This window comes from Salvelinus fontinalis, chromosome 2 (assembly GCF_029448725.1).
Source record: "Salvelinus fontinalis isolate EN_2023a chromosome 2, ASM2944872v1, whole genome shotgun sequence".
NCBI classification, from domain to species: domain Eukaryota; kingdom Metazoa; phylum Chordata; class Actinopteri; order Salmoniformes; family Salmonidae; genus Salvelinus; species Salvelinus fontinalis.
Genome location: NC_074666.1, coordinates 43,910,594 through 43,927,847, shown reverse-complemented (window position 1 = coordinate 43,927,847; position 17,254 = coordinate 43,910,594). Strand labels below are relative to the sequence as shown.

The following is a 17,254-nucleotide window of genomic DNA, read 5'->3' as shown; positions in this document are numbered from 1 at the left end:
CTCTTGTGTTCACTCTGTAGACGCGACAGACGGGAGCAACTGCTGCTGCACCTGTGGCGGTTTCTAACCCTCCACTTCCTACCAGCTCATCATCTCCCTCCCCTCGGGAGCCTCATCTCCCATCACCGGAGTGCTATGAGGGGCATCCTGGGAGGTGTCGTGGGTTCCTGCTCCAATGTTCGCTGGTCTTCTCCTTGCTCTCAGGACGGGCTCTGGCCTGGGCCATGGCCATCTGGGAGCAGCAATCAGACATCTGTTTCAATTGGCAAAGCTTCACCCAGGAGATGAGGGTTTTTGATCACCCCATCAGTGGCAGAAATGCTACTCAAAGACAGGGCAGCTGGCCTCCCGGGTGGCGCAGTGGTCTATGGCACTGCATCGCAGCGCTAGCTGCGCCACCAGAGTCTCTGGGTTCGCGCCCAGGCTCTGTCGCAGCCGGCCGCAACCGGGAGGTCCGTGGGGCGACGCACAATTGGCCTAGGGTCGTCCGGGTTAGGGAGGGTTTGGCCGGTAGGGATATCCTTGTCTCATCGCGCTCCAGCGACTCCTGTGGCGGGCCGGGCGCAGTGCGCGCTAACCAAGGGGGCCAGGTGCACGGTGTTTCCTCCGACACATTGGTGCGACTGGCTTCCGGGTTGGAGGCGCGCTGTGTTAAGAAGCAGTGCGGCTTGGTTGGGTTGTGCTTCGGAGGACGCATGGCTTTCGACCTTCGTCTCTCCCGAGCCCGTACGGGAGTTGTAGCGATGAGACAAGATAGTAATTACTAGCGATTGGATACCACGAAAATTGGGGAGAAAAGGGGGTAAAATTTAAAATATATATATATTTTTTTTTAAAGACAGGGCAGCTGTAACGTAGCTGATTACGCCATTGACTTTCGGATGCTCGCCGCTGAGAGCGGTTGGAATATACAGGCACTTCACTCAGTCTTTCTGAACGGACTCAGCGAGGTTCTCAAGAATGAACTGGCACCCGGGACAACCCTGACACTCTGGAAGAGCTTATCGTTCTGGCCATCCGGATTGACAACCGGCTTCGGGAATATCGTCATGAGAGGACGGAGGGGTCCTGAGTTGGTTCCAGTGTTTCGGGCCATGCTGAGGGAGTCGACTCTTCACTGCCGTATGCTGGGCCTGCTTGTCCTGTACCCCTTCAGGGTTCTTAATTCGGCTATGGTCCTCCTTCATATCCTACAGAGGAGCCGATGCAATTGGGAGGCACCAGACTTTCCGCTCTGGAGAGTCAGATACAGTCTCCTGCGGCCAATACGGTACACACCTTGCTTCTGGACAGCCTGTGGTGGGACAAGGAACAGTTGGATATTCCGGCTTTCATAGACTCTAGGGCTACTGGCTGTTTTCTGGATCGCACATTAGCTCGCCAACAGAGTCTGCCACTCATTAAGCTGGACACTCCGTTGTCGGTCACTGCACTGAATGGTCAAACCCTGGGGTCTGGGAAGGTCAAGCAACTCACCATGCCTATCGAGCTACGAGTTCTGGATGACCATGTGGAGCTTATCCAGTTACATCTGTTGGACTCTCCTGAGCTTCCCCTGGTTCTTGGACTTCCCTGGCTTTCCACCCATAATCCTCAAATTGACTGGCCTTCGGGAAGAGTTCTGGGATGTAATCCTTCATGCCAGTTCACCTGCCAGCCACTCTCTCCACACCTTTCCGGTCCTGCTCGTCTGGAGACTTCCGATCCTCCTGTTCTGCTGGCTGGGAATGACAAGCCCGATCTTTCCCGCGGACCTCGGGATTATTGGGATTTGAGTCCGGTCTTCAGCAAACAAATGGCCTGCAAACTAACTCCTCACAGGCCCTACGATTGTGCCATTGACCTGTCCGGCACCACTCCGCAGAGAGGAGGGCTGTATTCTCTCTCAGGTCCAGAGACTGCAACCATGAACAGTTGTATTGAAGAGGCGCTGGCGGCTGATTTTATTTGGCCATCCACCTGCATCCACCTGCAGGATCGGGGTTTTTCTTTGTTGGGAAGAAGGATGGGGGATTACGCCTCTGTATCGATTACTGGGGTTTAAATAACATTACAATCAAGAACCGTTACCCCCTTCCTCTTATGTCATCAGCTTTTGAGAGACTCCAGGGAGCTACGGTTTTCTCTAAATTGGATTTACGGAACACACACAATCTGGTGCGCATCAGACAGGGAGAAGAGTGGAAGACAGCGTTCAACACTCCTAATGGACATTATGAGTATCGGGTCATGCCGTTTGGACTTACTAATGCTCCAGCCGTTTTCCAGGCCCTGGTCAATGATGTGCTGCGCGACTTCCTTCACCCCGTTTGTGTTTGTGTACCTGGATGACATCCTCATCTTCTCCAAGTCCAACACGTCCAACATGTCCGCCAGGTTCGTCAAAGACTCCTCGCTCATCACTTGTTCATGAAGGCCGAAAAGTGGTAGTTTCACGTTCCTCAGATCTCCTTCCTAGGGTACATCGTGTCTCAGGGCTGTGTACTGATGGACTCCGAAAAAAAGGTAAGAGCGCTGGTCAACTGGCCACAAACCAGCACGGTCAAGCAAGTTCAGTGTTTTTTGGGTTTTGCTAATTTCTACCGGAGATTTGTGAGGAACTTTAGTGCTGTGGCGGCGCCATTGACAACGCTCACCAAGGGCTCGGCTGGGCATGTATGCTGGACCCCTGATGCAGAAGGCGTTCCAGGACCTGAAACGTTGGTTTTCTTCTGCACCCATTCTCGTTCATGCGGACCCTTCTCTCCCTTTCGTGGTAGAGGTGGATGCCTCTGACGTTGGCGTGGGGTGGTTCTGTCACAGCACTTGGCTAAAGACCAAAAGCTCCATCCCTGTGCCTTCTTCTCCAGGCATCTCACTCCAGCGGCGAATAACTATTATGTCGACAATCGGGAGCTTCTTGCGGTCAAACTGGCTTTGGAGGAGGGACGGCACTGGTTGGAGGGCTCGGAACATCCCTTTAAGGTTTGGACTGACCACAAGAACCTGGCCTACATCCAGGAGACTAAACGCCTCAACCCTCGACAGGATCGTTGGGCTCTCCACTTCACCCGGTTCAGATTTATGTTATCTTACGTTAACCCTAAGAACATGAACCTTTTATGGCTGCAGCCCGACGCCGGTACACCTATGACAACATCCAGCTCAAGTGCAGGGCGCGAAATTCAAAATCTATTTTTTTTTAACATTTAACTTTCACACATTAACAAGTCCAATACAGCATTTGAAAGATAAACATCTTGTCAATCCAGCCAACATGTCCGATTTTTTAAATGTTTTACAGAGAAAACACCACATATATTTATGTTAGCTCACCACCAAATAAAAAAGAGGACAGACATTTTTCACAGCACAAGTAGGATGCAAGTAGCATGCACAAGCCAACCTAACTAACCTAGAACCAACCTAAATAACCTAAAAAAAACTACCTCAGATGACAGTCCTATAACATGTTACACAATAAATCTATGGTTTGTTCAAAAATTTTGCATATTTTAGCTATAAATCAGTTTTACATTACTGCTACCATCATAGCTACAGTCAGAAATCGCACGGGAGTAGCCAGAGTAAATACAGACACCAACGTCAACAACCTAATTACTCATCATAAAACATTCCAGAAAAATATATGGTGTATAGCTAAATGAAAGACAAAGATCTTGTGAATACAGACAATATTTCCGATTTTTTAAGTGTTTTACAGCGAAAACACAATATATCGTTATATTAGCTTACTGCAATGGCTAACACACAACAACATTGATTCCAAGTAATCGGTAGCGATAGCACAGCTCGACAGATATATTAAATAGCATCCCAAATTGGGTCCTTATCTTTGTTGATCTTCCATCAGAATGTTGTAAAGGGGTCCATTGTCCAGTACCGTCTTTTTTTTGGATCCAGAACGAACTATTTCCCTCTTGAATTAGCAAGCACACTGGCCGTGCGGCGCTAACCTCTCCTTCTTGAAACAATTCTTCCAAAGCATCACGTCTAAAGTCCCGAATAAATTTAAATAATATAATTAAACTATATTGAAAAAACTTACTTTAGGATGATATTGTGACATGTATCAAGTCAAATCGAAGCCGGAGGTTATATTCACGTATAACGACAGTTTTCCAGGAGGCAATACAAGTCCAATTTCGCGTCTTGGAGAAAAAAAATTATGGCGGTCCTCTCACTCCAAGAGGCTGTATTCAATCCCTGAACGAGATATTCAAGTCCTTTCTGCTCTCACTTCCGCATGACACCCAGGGGAAGGCGTATGACGTGTTTCTATGGTCCCAAGTGACATGCCCTTTTATAGACAAGCTCTTGAAAAGAGACCTCGCATTTGGAAATCTCACTTCCGGATAGGAAATGGGCTGCAGAAAGAGTTCTGGTTCACTTAGAGAAATAATTCAAACGGTTTAAGAAACTAGAGAGTGTTTTCTATCCAATAATAACAATAATATGCATATTGTACGAGCAAGAATTGAGTAGGAGGCCGTTTGAAATGGCCACCTATTTTCAGGTTACTCAGTGCTGCCCCTTGCAGCCATAAGAAGTTAACTTCTTATGGCTGCAGGGGAGTTACTGAGTAGCCAGCTAAATCGTGGCCATTTCAAACGGCCTCGTACTCAATTCTTGCTCGTACAATATGCATATTATTGTTATTATTGGATAGAAAACACTCTCTAGTTTCTATAGCCGTTTGAATTATATCTCTGAGTGAAACAGAACTCATTCTACAGCACTTTTCCTCCCAGTGAGTGAGTTTTCAGAAATCTTGGCCTCTGGTTCCAGATCAGTTTTAAAGCCGCTGTAAATCCTATGAGGATACAAACACTGCCCACGCCTTCCTCTAGATGTCAGTAAGTGGTGACAATTTGAATGGAGCCGATTGCGCAATCAGTGCCTCTATAAATCACCAAATACCGGAAGTAGCGTTCTTTTGGACCCTGCGCTCAACGCAAGAAGGATGTCGGACTTGGCTTTTTCCAAGCCTTGGTTTAGCCAGTAATATAGCGCCGGTCATGTTTTTACTCGTTATAGGTGTTAAAAACATCATAAGGTAGTTAATTTAAACCGTTTTATAGCAATTTATATCCGTTTAGTGCGATTTTGAGGCATTTCTATGTGATGCTCTTTGAAGCTTTGGGCACGTTTCGGGGTCCCGGTTGAACGTTAGTGGGCATTTCGACGGACAGAGGACATCTTTCGACCAAAAGAAGATTAGACCCAAGAAAGGATACATTGCCCAAGATTCTGATGGAAGATCACCTCATAGTAAGAAATATTTAAGATGATAAATCGTTGTTCTGTCAAAGTTTTAAACGCATATTCCGCCATTTTGTTTGGTATAGCTTTGCTTGGCGAACCCTGTATTGCACAGTAAGGATAATTTTAGAAATGTAATTCAGCGATTGCATTAAGAACTAATTTGTCTTTCGATAGCTGTCCAACTTATTATTTTTTAGTCAAGTTTATGAATAGTTATCCGTGAGACAAGATCACTGTGAAAGATGGCGTCCGACATTTTCAGGCTAGTTTTGCTAGTATTGTCATTGTATAACCACGTTTTTTTGTGGCTAAATATGCACATTTTCGAACAAACTCTATATGTATGTTGTAATATGATGTTACAGGAGTGTCATCGGAAGAATTCTGAGAAGGTTAGTGAAAAAATTAATATATTTTGGCGATGATAACGATATCGCTCTCTTTGGCTTAAATCAATGGTCGGGCGATTTATTGTGTTTTCGCTGTAAAACACTTAGAACATCTGAAATATTGTCTGAATTCACAAGATCTGTGTCTTTCCATTGCTATGTGCTGTGTATTTTTAAGAAATGTTTTATGATGAGTAAATTGGTAATACACGTTGCTCTGTGTATTTATTCTAGTCGAGTTGTGATGGTGGGTGCAATTGTAAACTATGATTTATACCTGAAATATGCACATTTTTCTAACAAAACCTATCCTATACAATAAATATGTTATCAGACTGTCATCTGATGAGGTTTTTTCTTGGTTAGTGGCTATCAATATCTTAGTTTAGCCGAATTGGTGATAGCTACTGGTGGAGAGAAAAAATGGTGGACAAAGAAAAAAGGTGTCTTTTGCTAACATGGTTAGCTAATAGATTTACATATTTTGTCTTCCCTGTAAAACATTTTACAAATCTGAAATGGTGGCTTTATTCACAAGATCTGTATCTTTCATTAGGTGTCTTGGACTTGTGATTTAATGATATTTAGATGCTACTATTTAATTGTGACGCTATGCTAGCGATGCTAATCAGTGTGGGGGGGGGTGGGGGGATGTTGTCATAGGTGTACCGGCGTCGGGCTGCAGCCATAACAGGTTTTAAGCCGGATGCCCTTTCTCGCCAGCTCTCCAGCTACAGTGAGGATCGGCCGCTTGAATCCATCATCCTCAGGTCACTCATTCTCACGCCGGTGTCCTGGGGTATAGAGACTGTAGTGAGGGAGGCGCAAGGTAGGAAGGCAGTTCCAGATGGCTGTCCACCTAACAGACATGTTGTTCCTCTTGGGGCACGGTCCAAGGTATTTCAGTGGGCTCACTCGTCGCGTCTCACCTCTCATCTGGGAGGGCAGCGAACGCTAGAGTTTTTGAGGAGGTTTTGGTGGCCCTCGGCAGAGGCGGACAGTCGGACCTTTGTGTCTGACTGTCCGACATGCGCCCGGAACAAGACTCCTCGTCAGCAGCCTCTGGAGCTTCTTCATCCACTGCCAACACCTTCTCGGCCCTGGTCCCATCTCTCTATGGATGTCATCACGGGCCTTCCATCCAAAGAGGGACACACGGTCATCCTGGTCATTGTATACCACTTTTCCAAGGCGGCACATTTCCTTCCACTGCCTAAGCTTCCATCTGCCTGTGACACTGCTCAGCTAGTCATTCAGCATGTTTTCCGCCTTCACGGACTTCCTCTGACCGGGTTCCCCAGTTTGCCTCCAGATTTTAGAGGACATTCTGTACTCTTCTGAGGTCATCAGCCAGTCTGTCCTAGGGTTATCACCCTCAGTCAAATGGTCAAACTGAGTGGGAACCAGGATCTGGAGACCGCCTTACGGTGTTGTGTGTCCGCCAACCCCGCTACTTGGAGTCAGCACCTTCCTGGGTGGAGTATGCACACAACACTCTCCAGTGTTCCTCCACTGGCCTGTCACCATTCCAGGTGTTGTACAGTTACCAGCCCCCCCTGTTTCCAGATCAGGAGATTGAAGTGACGGTTCCTTCCGCTCAACGCCTCATCTCTCGTTGCCGCCGGACCTGGAAGAGGGCTTGGTCAGTGCTCCTAAGGTCTTCAGCTCGGGTACAACGACAGGCCAACCGTCATCGCCGCCCGAGTCCCCTCCTGCATCCAGGCCAGATGGTCTGGTTATCTACTAGGAATTTGCCTCTACACGTGGAATCTAGGAAGTTGGCTCCCCGGTACGTTGGGCCATTCAAGGTTCTACGGTGCACCAATCCAGCGGCCTATCGTCTTCGTCTTCCCCGGTCCACGAGGGTTCATCCCACCTTCCACATCTCCAGACTCAAGCTTGTGGTGTTCAGTCCTCTGGTTCTGGCCTCCACCTCCGCCTCGCTTGATAGCGGGACAGCCAGCCTACACGGTGCGACGCATCCTCTCCAGTCGTCAGTTCCGGCGAGGGACTCAGAATCTCATGGACTGGAAGGGTTACGGGCCTGAGGAACGTTCCTGGGTTCCGGCCCAGGACATTTTGGACCCTGGACTCATTTGGGACTTCTGTCGATGTTCAGCTATCCCTGGTGGCACACCGGGAGCCGTTCCTTAAGGGGGGGGGGGGGGGGGGTGTCCTGTCACAGGTCAGGGTTTCTTCCTGGAGTGTACTACCTGTGGCTGCCACTGGAGAGCACCCGTGGGTTTCCTCTAGTCTGGTTCTGGCCTCCACCTCCGCCTCGCTTGATAGCGGGACAGACAGCCTACACGGTGCGACGCATCCTCTCCAGTCATCAGTTCCAGCGAGGGACTCAGAATCTCATGGACTGGAAGGGTTACGGGCCTGAGGAACGTTCCTGGGTTCCGGCCCAGGACATTTTGGACCCTGGACTCATTTGGGACTTCTGTCGATGTTCAGCTATCCCTGGTGGCACACCGGGAGCCGTTCCTTAAGGGGCGGGGGGGGGTGTGTGTGTCCTGTCACAGGTCAGGGTTTCTTCCTGGAGTGTACTACCTGTGGCTGCCACTGGAGAGCACCCGTGGGTTTCCTCTAGTATACAGGTGACCCTGATTGGGCTTATTGGGCTTATTGGGATCACCTGTTGAATGGACTGGGCCAGGTGCTCAGGCCTCATGTTTTGTTCAGTGTTCTCGTGTGCCCTTGCTGTGTTGTTTTGCTATAAAGACCTTAAGTAAATATACTGGATTTACCCTTACCTCTGCCTGCTGTGTTTCTCTGCACCTGGGTTCAAGTTTGTACTAGCACTATTGTCACAGTTGTATTGGATTTGGAAACAGGATGAATGTTTTGGAATATTTGTATTCTGTACTCTGTCAATTAGGTTAGTATTGTGGAGTAACTACAATGTTGTTGATCCATTTTGTTGATCCCATCGTCAGTTTTCTCCTATCACAGCCATTACAATCTGTCACTGTTTTAAAGTCACCATTGGCCTCATGGTGAAATCCCTGAAATGTTTCCTTCCTCTCCGGCAACTGAGTTAGGATGGACGCCTGTATCTTTGTAGTGACTGGGTGAATTGATACACCATCCAAAGTGTAATTAATAACTTCACCATGCTCAAAGGGATATTCAATGTCTGCTTTTTTTTTTACCCATCTACCAATAGGTGCCCTTCTTTGCGAGGCATTGGAAAGCCTACAGTACCTAGTCTTTGTGGTTGAATCTGCATTTGAAATTCACTGCTCGGTTCAGGGGCATTACAGATAATTGTATGTGTGGGGTACAGAGATGAGCTAGTCATTCAAAAATCATGTTAAACCCTATTACTGAACACAGAGTGAGTCCATGCAACTGATTGTGTCTTGCTAATCCAATATTTTACTCCGGAAATTATTTAGGCTTGCCATAACAAAGGGGTTGACTACTTATTGACTCAAGACATTTCAGCTTTTCATCTTAAATTAATTTATAAAAAAGAATTTAAAAGCACAATTCCACTTTGACATGATGGACTATTGGGTTTAGGCCATTGACCCAAATCTCAATTTATTCCATTTTAAATTCAGGCTGCAACACATCAAAATGTGGAAAAAGACACGGGGGGTGAAGACTTTGAGAAGGCACTGTATATCCATTGTTTTTGTCAAAAGTGCTCAAGATCATTCAATTTGGTTGGGAATCATTGATGCACAGCAATATTCAAACCAGGACTGAGTAAGATGTTAGATGAAAACCTGCCTCAGTCTTCTGAATACCTAACCCTGGGATATAGATATATTTTTCAGTACAACAATAACACATTGTAATGCCAAAGACACACCAGAATGGTTTTCCAAGAGGTGTTGAGTGTTCCCATGGGTCCAGTCCCAATACTAACTTTAAATCTGCTTGAGTTGAACATTACTGTCCATAACAACATTTTATGAGCTGGATATACAGTATGTTTCCCTGAGAGTTGTGCAGAGTTGGTAGAATCTTACTCAAAAAAATGTACAGCTGTAATTGCTGCCAACGGGGCTTCCACCAAGTATTAACTTTGGGGTGTGAAGACATACACAATCAAAACAGCTTCGTATTTTATCATTATTAATTTCGAAAATGTTCTATACTTTTTCTTTCACTTTGAAAATGTGAAGCAGGCTGTGTTGATCTGTTGGGAAAAAATCTAAATGAATCCTTTATAGATTAAATTTTAAGGCAGCAAAATGTGATAGCTGTGCAAGGGGTGTACTTTCACGAGGCACTGTATATATTGACAAGCTGGATTTCGAGAATAGCTCACTTCCATCCCTAAAATAGACTGAGTCAACGAGTTCAGCTTGCACAATGCACAAAACCATGGAATCATTGGCTCAAATTCTAGAAGAGGTAGCTATAGAGGGGCCTATATGTGTTTGCCTAGAACCCCTAAATCACCTATGTCAAAGCTGAGAGAAGCTGGAAGCTTTACAGTCTCCCTGCGGCCAAAATGCCTTAATGCATTATATTACAGTGATAAAATGGTACTCCTTAAAGTATTTTGGAGAGTCAAAGTCTAGTAAAACATAAGACATAACATTACCAGGGAGAAATGCACTTCCAGTAGTCGACGTTCATATAAAATCATTGCGCTTTTACAGTAAGGGGTTGGACACATTGAGGAAATCATTTGTGGTATTACCACTAAAACTCATTACAATAAATGATTCTGATGTCACCGTTTAAGCAATGCTTTCAGTCCATTGATGCAGTGCTTCTGCTATAACAAAGCCCATGAGAAAAACGTCCTTGATTTCCTATGTCAGACGTTGCATCTGGCTTTTGATAAGAAACCTCTGTGGACCCCGTAGGGAGAACAAAAACAAGGTGCACAAATAGATTTGCAGGAAAGGAAACTTAAATATCGACTAATGTTAAAAAGCTAGGAGGTGGGGGTACAGAGGGAAATTGTTGTCCTCCAAACCAATGATATCCTGTAGAACAATGTTTTGAGAAATACACAGGAACTAGAAATGGCAGAAAGGAATGAGTGATGTCATTCCAGTAAACTGTGAAAGATGGCACTTTTTAGGACAAAATAGCACTTAAGCGATTGCATCCATTCAATGGAGCTTTATACTGTTTTTCCAAGTACAGTCTACTACTGTATGGTGCCAATCATCAACATGAGGCAATGGACAATGGATTCCATCAAGACAATTTCAGAAGAAACTCCCTATTTTGGCACGTGGCTACAACCACTATGGAGAAACTCTCTCCATGTTGTCTGTGTCTTAGCCAACGTTGTGTAACACAACTGGTCGAAATTTCCAGCAAACTCGACAATGACACTTCACACCCCAAAACTAATTGAGGGAATGTGAATGGTTGCTCTAGCTGCAGTTTGAACCTACTTTCCAAGAGTCTCCCACTAAGGGTATAAGATTTTTAAGAAACTTTAGGTTTACCATTTTTGCCCATACATTTATGTGTTTTTTGAGAACGGAGAACACAAATATGCAGCAGCCATAGTGGTTTTACCTCACCCTGCTCAGCTGTTACTAGAATAAAACACATTCTGGATTTAGTGGCAGACTTCATATTTCTCTCTGTAAGACTGTATTCATCTATTAGGATTATCTGCATTCCACCAGAGATAAGAATCAAATAAGTTTCAAGTTTGCAGTCCTGTCTTTAAACACAGAATAAATAATAAGCTGCTGCTAATTTATTTAACTTTTGATCCTTGAATAATAATAATCATTGCAGTCTAAATACAATGTTGATTTTTGTTTTGAATAATAATAATAATAATAATAATAATAATAACAATAATAACAATAATATTATAAAGATGTTTACATTTACTTGAAATTAACTTTGTTTTGAATGGTATAATATAACATTGACTGTAATCTACCAAACTATAATTACCTTTGCTTCAGCTAAACACAATTAAAACATCAGCATTCTGTTTTGTGAGTTTTGTTTAGTTTCCAGAATGTCTCCCTGTTGCTACTTCATCATTCTAAAAAAAGGGCAATAAAATCAAAGTGCTGATGCTAAAAGCATTAGCAAATGACTAAAACCTCTGTTCAATGTTATATTATGCTGTGCTGTTTTCTAGTTATACAGATCTCCAACCATGAGGGTTGTCTGGACAACCTCTATAGAACCATATAGATCTGGCCTAGTATTTGGTGATCTGTTGATTTTGGAAAGCATGTAGTTAAAGTCATAGGAACAAAATCTGCTGGTTACTATTCAGCAGTAGTGGCATTGGAAACATCCTGGAAAACGTCTTGGAGAGTTCTAATGCATTTTCATGACAATGTCTACTTTCTGTCCTTCTGCAGACTGAGCAAGTTGCAGCAAAAGATCAACCAATAGCACATGACACAAACAATATTGCGGATCGTTAAATACGCCCATCGCTCCTCTCGGAGCATAAATCAAGCAAATCCGTTTCCTCTCCGTGTCAGTCCCCGGTGACGGACTTCGAGTAAGAGCGATGCCCATGCTGCAGTAGTGGGAGAATGAGGCGAGGGGTAAAGTATAAAAGCATGCAGGGTCCTCCTTACACTGAGCCATCGGACAGCTAAAGCAGGCCTCGTCATTCCTCAGGAGAGCAATAGGGATCAAGCAGGCTTAGTGCCTGGCCGGTGAGGGCCTCTGATGTAGGGGCCACAAAATGCATCCCAACTGCTTGAGGTGTGCTGGTGTGCTTCACTTTTGAGGCCTGTGCTGCAGAGAAAAAGGCCCAACTTGTTCCCAGGGATAGAACAAGACCTTAGTGCGCTCCAAAGGGATATACTGTACCTACCCAGCAGACTAAGGCCTCATGAATTATTCCAAACAACATGCATACTTTAGGATTTCTCTCTTTCTATCTCTTCATCTGACTGCTAACAAGAAGATGAAATGGGACTTTTCAGGGCCGGTTCCAGGCATAAGCAACATAAGCGTTGTGAACAAAATAGGGGGGGGGGGGGGACGACTCAGTCAGGGTTTCAACTTACTATTGAGAGTAAAAACAGTAGAATACACGAGGTGCAATTTTTCGGAATTTGGTTGTGCATCAGCGGTTTTTCTCTTGTTATGTCAGTCACAGACAGTTACTCAATTATCGATGTTAGCTAACATTTTTTTTGATTGGTAGTTAGTCTTGCCAGCTATCTAAACTTGTAGTTATCATGGCCGAATGGGGGCCCCCATTGATTTTGTTAGTCATTCTCACTCATATATCATATTAACATGGCATAAGTCATTACAAAATGTGTAGAATTGCAGGAAATGTTATTTAAATCTGCAAAACATTCTCTCTATCCCATGGCAAATAGGGTAGAATTGCAGGTTATTTTCTGTAAAACTGCAAATTTGCTCTCTCTGACCAATAGTAAAATGAGTAGAATTGCATGAAATGTGTTATAAAATTGCAATGTTTTCTCTCCACCCTATGGCAAAATGTGTAGAATTGCAGAAAACTTGCTTTAAAACACTAACGTATTTTGCTGCGGGATGGGGGTGCCCCAACCAAATCTCGCTTAGGGCCCCCAAAAGAGTAGAGCCGGCCCTGGGACTATTAGAACGAGACCTGAAATACATTGATGATATTCACAGAGAAAATTATGTATTTGTTACTTTGGCAATATGAAGGAGGTGGTATTAGGCGCTACGGCAAGGAAAGAGCAGCCATTTGCATATCGCTTCAATTTTCTCAAACGCTTTATGGCCATACATAAATGCACAAATTGGTTAATAACAGATGCTGTTCTTGCTCTGTTTATTTCATTCATTTAGTGCAACTGAATCACTTTATTAGTGATTATCCTCTAAAAGCTGCAGGAGAGCACAGCATCGCACCTAATAATGTAATTTACCCATAAACTGGGGAATGGGAATATGCAAATAATGTATGGGTGTTCGGTATCTGCAGTTTTGCCCCTGGGCTGCTTGTCCCATGACACAAATCATCAATTAGGATCCCAGCAGGGCTTTGGAGCATCTAAATTGTGTGTGTGTGTGAACAGCTTCAATGTGTCTGTAACTCTATTGGAGGGATGCAACACCTTTCTTCCATGAGAAATTCCATAATTTGGTGTTTTGTTGACGGTGGTGGTAAACGCTGTCTCCAGAATCTCCCATAAGTGTTAAATTGGGTTGAGATCTGGTCACTGATCTCAATGGCATATGGTTTACATCATGCTCATCAAACCATTCAGTTGCCAGTCATGCCCTGTGGATGGGGGAATTGTCCTCCTATGGTGGCATACCCATGGTAGCCAAAATAATGGCCTGCCCAGCATTTTTATACATGACCCTAAGCACAATGGGATGTTCATTGCTTCATTAACTCAGGAATCACACCTGTGTGGAAGCACCTGCTTAAAATATACTTTGTATCCCTTATTTACTCAAGTGTTTCCATTATTTTGGCAGTTATCTTTACAGCACATATATTATATGTGCCATGTCTATAATTACTTGGCATGTACATTAATTAATTTCTAACACCACTTAAAAAATAAGATGCAGATTCAGATTTTTCTAATCAGAATTTGAAAGGTTGTATTGAATAAGTTCATTCAAATTGAGTTTATATCATCACTTTTGTGGTAATACATTGAATATGTATATATCAGTTTTGTTTATATATACATGAATAAAATGTAATTGTTCTGGTGGGGTGGGGGTGGGGATTGGGGGGAGCGGAGGGGGGCTCAGTTGATGGATAGTTCGTAGGGGGACTGATGGCAACATCAGTTGCAGGATGGGATGGGAAGGGGCGGGAGGTATGCTTTCTTCAGGTGTGTGGGGGGGGGGGCTGCTGAGTTGGATGCAAAGGGGTGGGAGGGAGGATACGGCGGGTGGATGGCGACTGAGGGGGGATGGGTTGGGGTTATCTTTGTATACATTTTGTTGATTGTATTTTTTGTAACTGTAAACCAAACTCTGAAAAAAAGACAAAACAAAACAAATTGTTGATATCAGATGCAGGGTTTTACGAAAAGAATGCCTCAACTACTTTGACTAAATAAAATAATAATAGATGTCCAAACATTGCAAATGGATACATATTGAACTCATTAATATGGCATGACATGATAGTGAATCAGAAATCCCTATGCCTTTTTATACATTGAAATTTCATGAGGGAAAGACAAAAAAGCTTAACTCTTTATAGTCTACATGGCAATAAATATAGGATACATGACTGAAGTGAGTTCCAAATTATGTGGAAAAACTTTGAGTGTGTTCTTGTCAAATGCCTAGCCCACTAAAAGCCCAATTCTGGAATAAACAAGTAATCTAAAATAGAAAGTAGCGACTGGGCAATGAATCGTGCCACACAAAGAGAGCCAATGTTCAGTCTGGAGAAGTCTTGCATGCTATGCCTCAGGATTGAAAAACAAACATTGGAGTCACTGTGATGCTGACAGCCACAAGCCATTCACTTTAGACAAATCACCCTCTGTATCCCTATTTAAAAAGATAGAAATAATAAAGTGCCAAACTGAATCTATTTTTGATAGACATGGATTACATGCTGACAAGGGCAATGACATGTATATTACAGTATATTATATTATGCAATTTCAGATTAATGCAAACCCAAACACTTATAGTACAATTCATTTTTTAAAGTATAATCAAATCTAATCAGATAAAATCTAAAAGGTCCAATGCAGTCGTTTTTATCTCAATATCAAAAATGTTCTCGGTAACAATGAAGTACCTTACTGTGATTGTTTTCAATTAAAATAGTAAAAAATAAACAAAAATTGCTTCTTAGCAAAGAGCAATTTCTCGAGCAAGAATTTTGCTAAGACTGTCTGGAAGTTGTCTGATTTGGGAGGGGGAAATTGAAAACTTGCTGTTATTGGCAGAGAGGTTTGCAACTCTCTTTCTTATTGGTCTATTAACTTTACAGCATGCTGATGTCACCAGGCAGGCCAAAATTCCGTCCCACCAAAACAGGCTGAAATTTCAGGCCATCTTTTCAAACAGCTCTTACATTAAAAGGGCACAGTACTATTCCAACCTCATAGTGTGGAAACATATATAACAAACACGGGTATAGAAAACACGGAAAAACATTTTTTTTTATTGCACTGGACCTTTAAAAACGTTTTGCCATGCTCAGGCTATTACAAGATTTGACTGACAAATCATTACCAGTCTACCTGCTTAACTATGGCATTTGTATTTTAGACCAATTGCGAATGATTAGGCTACAAAGACTGACTAGCATCCCACTGGGCACACACTGTTTTAATCAACGTTGCTTCCACTTCATTTCAATGAAATTATGTTGAACCAACGTGGAATAGACATTGAAGTGATGTCTGTGCCCAGTAGGATAGAGCTTAACCACCATGTGTGCCATTAACGCAAAATAATGTACCCCAATGGTCTTCACTGAAATATAATTTTAATGTAGCCCATTTGACACACATAAACCATTTTGTTGACATCCTTTCATACACCTATATTTCTTTCACATACATTAGCAGTTATTTACAGTGGATTTTGGATAGCCTGTAAGTGGTGCAAAACAGCACAGTATAACCTAAAGTTAGTCGTAGACTATTACTTACTTTACCTAACGTAGTCTGACAGCAAAGCGTTTGTTTGTCTTAAACAAGAGGACACATTAGTTCTACCTATAGCCCATCAATAACAAAACGCTTATGAGAAGGATAAGACCGGATACAATGCAATTTCAAGACAATCATCCAGGTGCAAAATCAATGAAGAATATACTGCAAAATCAATGAAGAATATACAAATCCATATACATGAAAAAGGCCTATCATATAGGCTATGTCAGTCAAAACATATTTGCAAATACAATTAATTAAACAAACAAATATATAAATGCATAATAACTTATTAATAAATCATTATTCAATAAGCATGATACACTGTCACGCGTGGAAAGCGCGTTCACGTGCGCAGTGTCTAAAATTGTCTTGTGCAGTCCTTCGATTATTTTCTCCAACCAAAACATTGTTCTATTCTCCATATCCCTTACAAACACCTCGCAAACACCTCGCAAAACGTGCTCTAAATGCCATTATCAGAAACATAACCAACATATTTTATTAATCCATACGCTGCATCAAGAAAAAAACATCCAGTCTTCCCATCCAGTACAAAAATGTATCTCTCTTCTCTGTTTCTTTCTTTTCCTCTCCTCCCTCCCTTTCACACACGTTCTCCCTCCTCCCCTCTCTCCCTGTCTATCTTGCTCTATCTCTCTCCCGCTCTCTCTCCCTAGCATGGCCCTGTCTGTATGAATAATGTGCTGCCTTTTGTAATGAGGGCGAGGGGGGAAAAAAGACGCTGGAGTGTTAGCCTGCTCCATGCTCTGACATTGAAAATGAATGACAGCTTACCTGAATGCCAATCTTCATCAGACTGACACTAGGCTGACAACACAGCCTATACTCCCTTGCACAAACTGTGACGTCTGCCATGTAAGACCCCTCCCACCCCCCCACACACCACCCCACCGGCTCCTCGTATCCCCCCTCCCATCACCTCCACTACTCTCCCTCCAGTATTACCACACAAACCCCAGCAATGCGCATCTATTCAAATCGTGGAGTCTGCCAGCCCCCTGTCGGCTCATATTA

General features: G+C 43.5%; 1 protein-coding gene across 1 annotated transcript in view; it reads right to left on the bottom strand.

Annotated features, from left to right (window-relative positions):
* The window catches only part of LOC129867093 (uncharacterized), a 103,128-nt gene extending 86,024 nt beyond the window's left edge, over nucleotides 1–17,104 (bottom strand). The window contains exon 1 of the mRNA XM_055940262.1: nucleotides 17,015–17,104. The gene's annotated coding sequence lies outside the window, so the exon portion shown is untranslated. The remainder of the gene's footprint in view (nucleotides 1–17,014) is intronic.
* Between the last annotated feature and the right edge of the window lie 150 nt (nucleotides 17,105–17,254).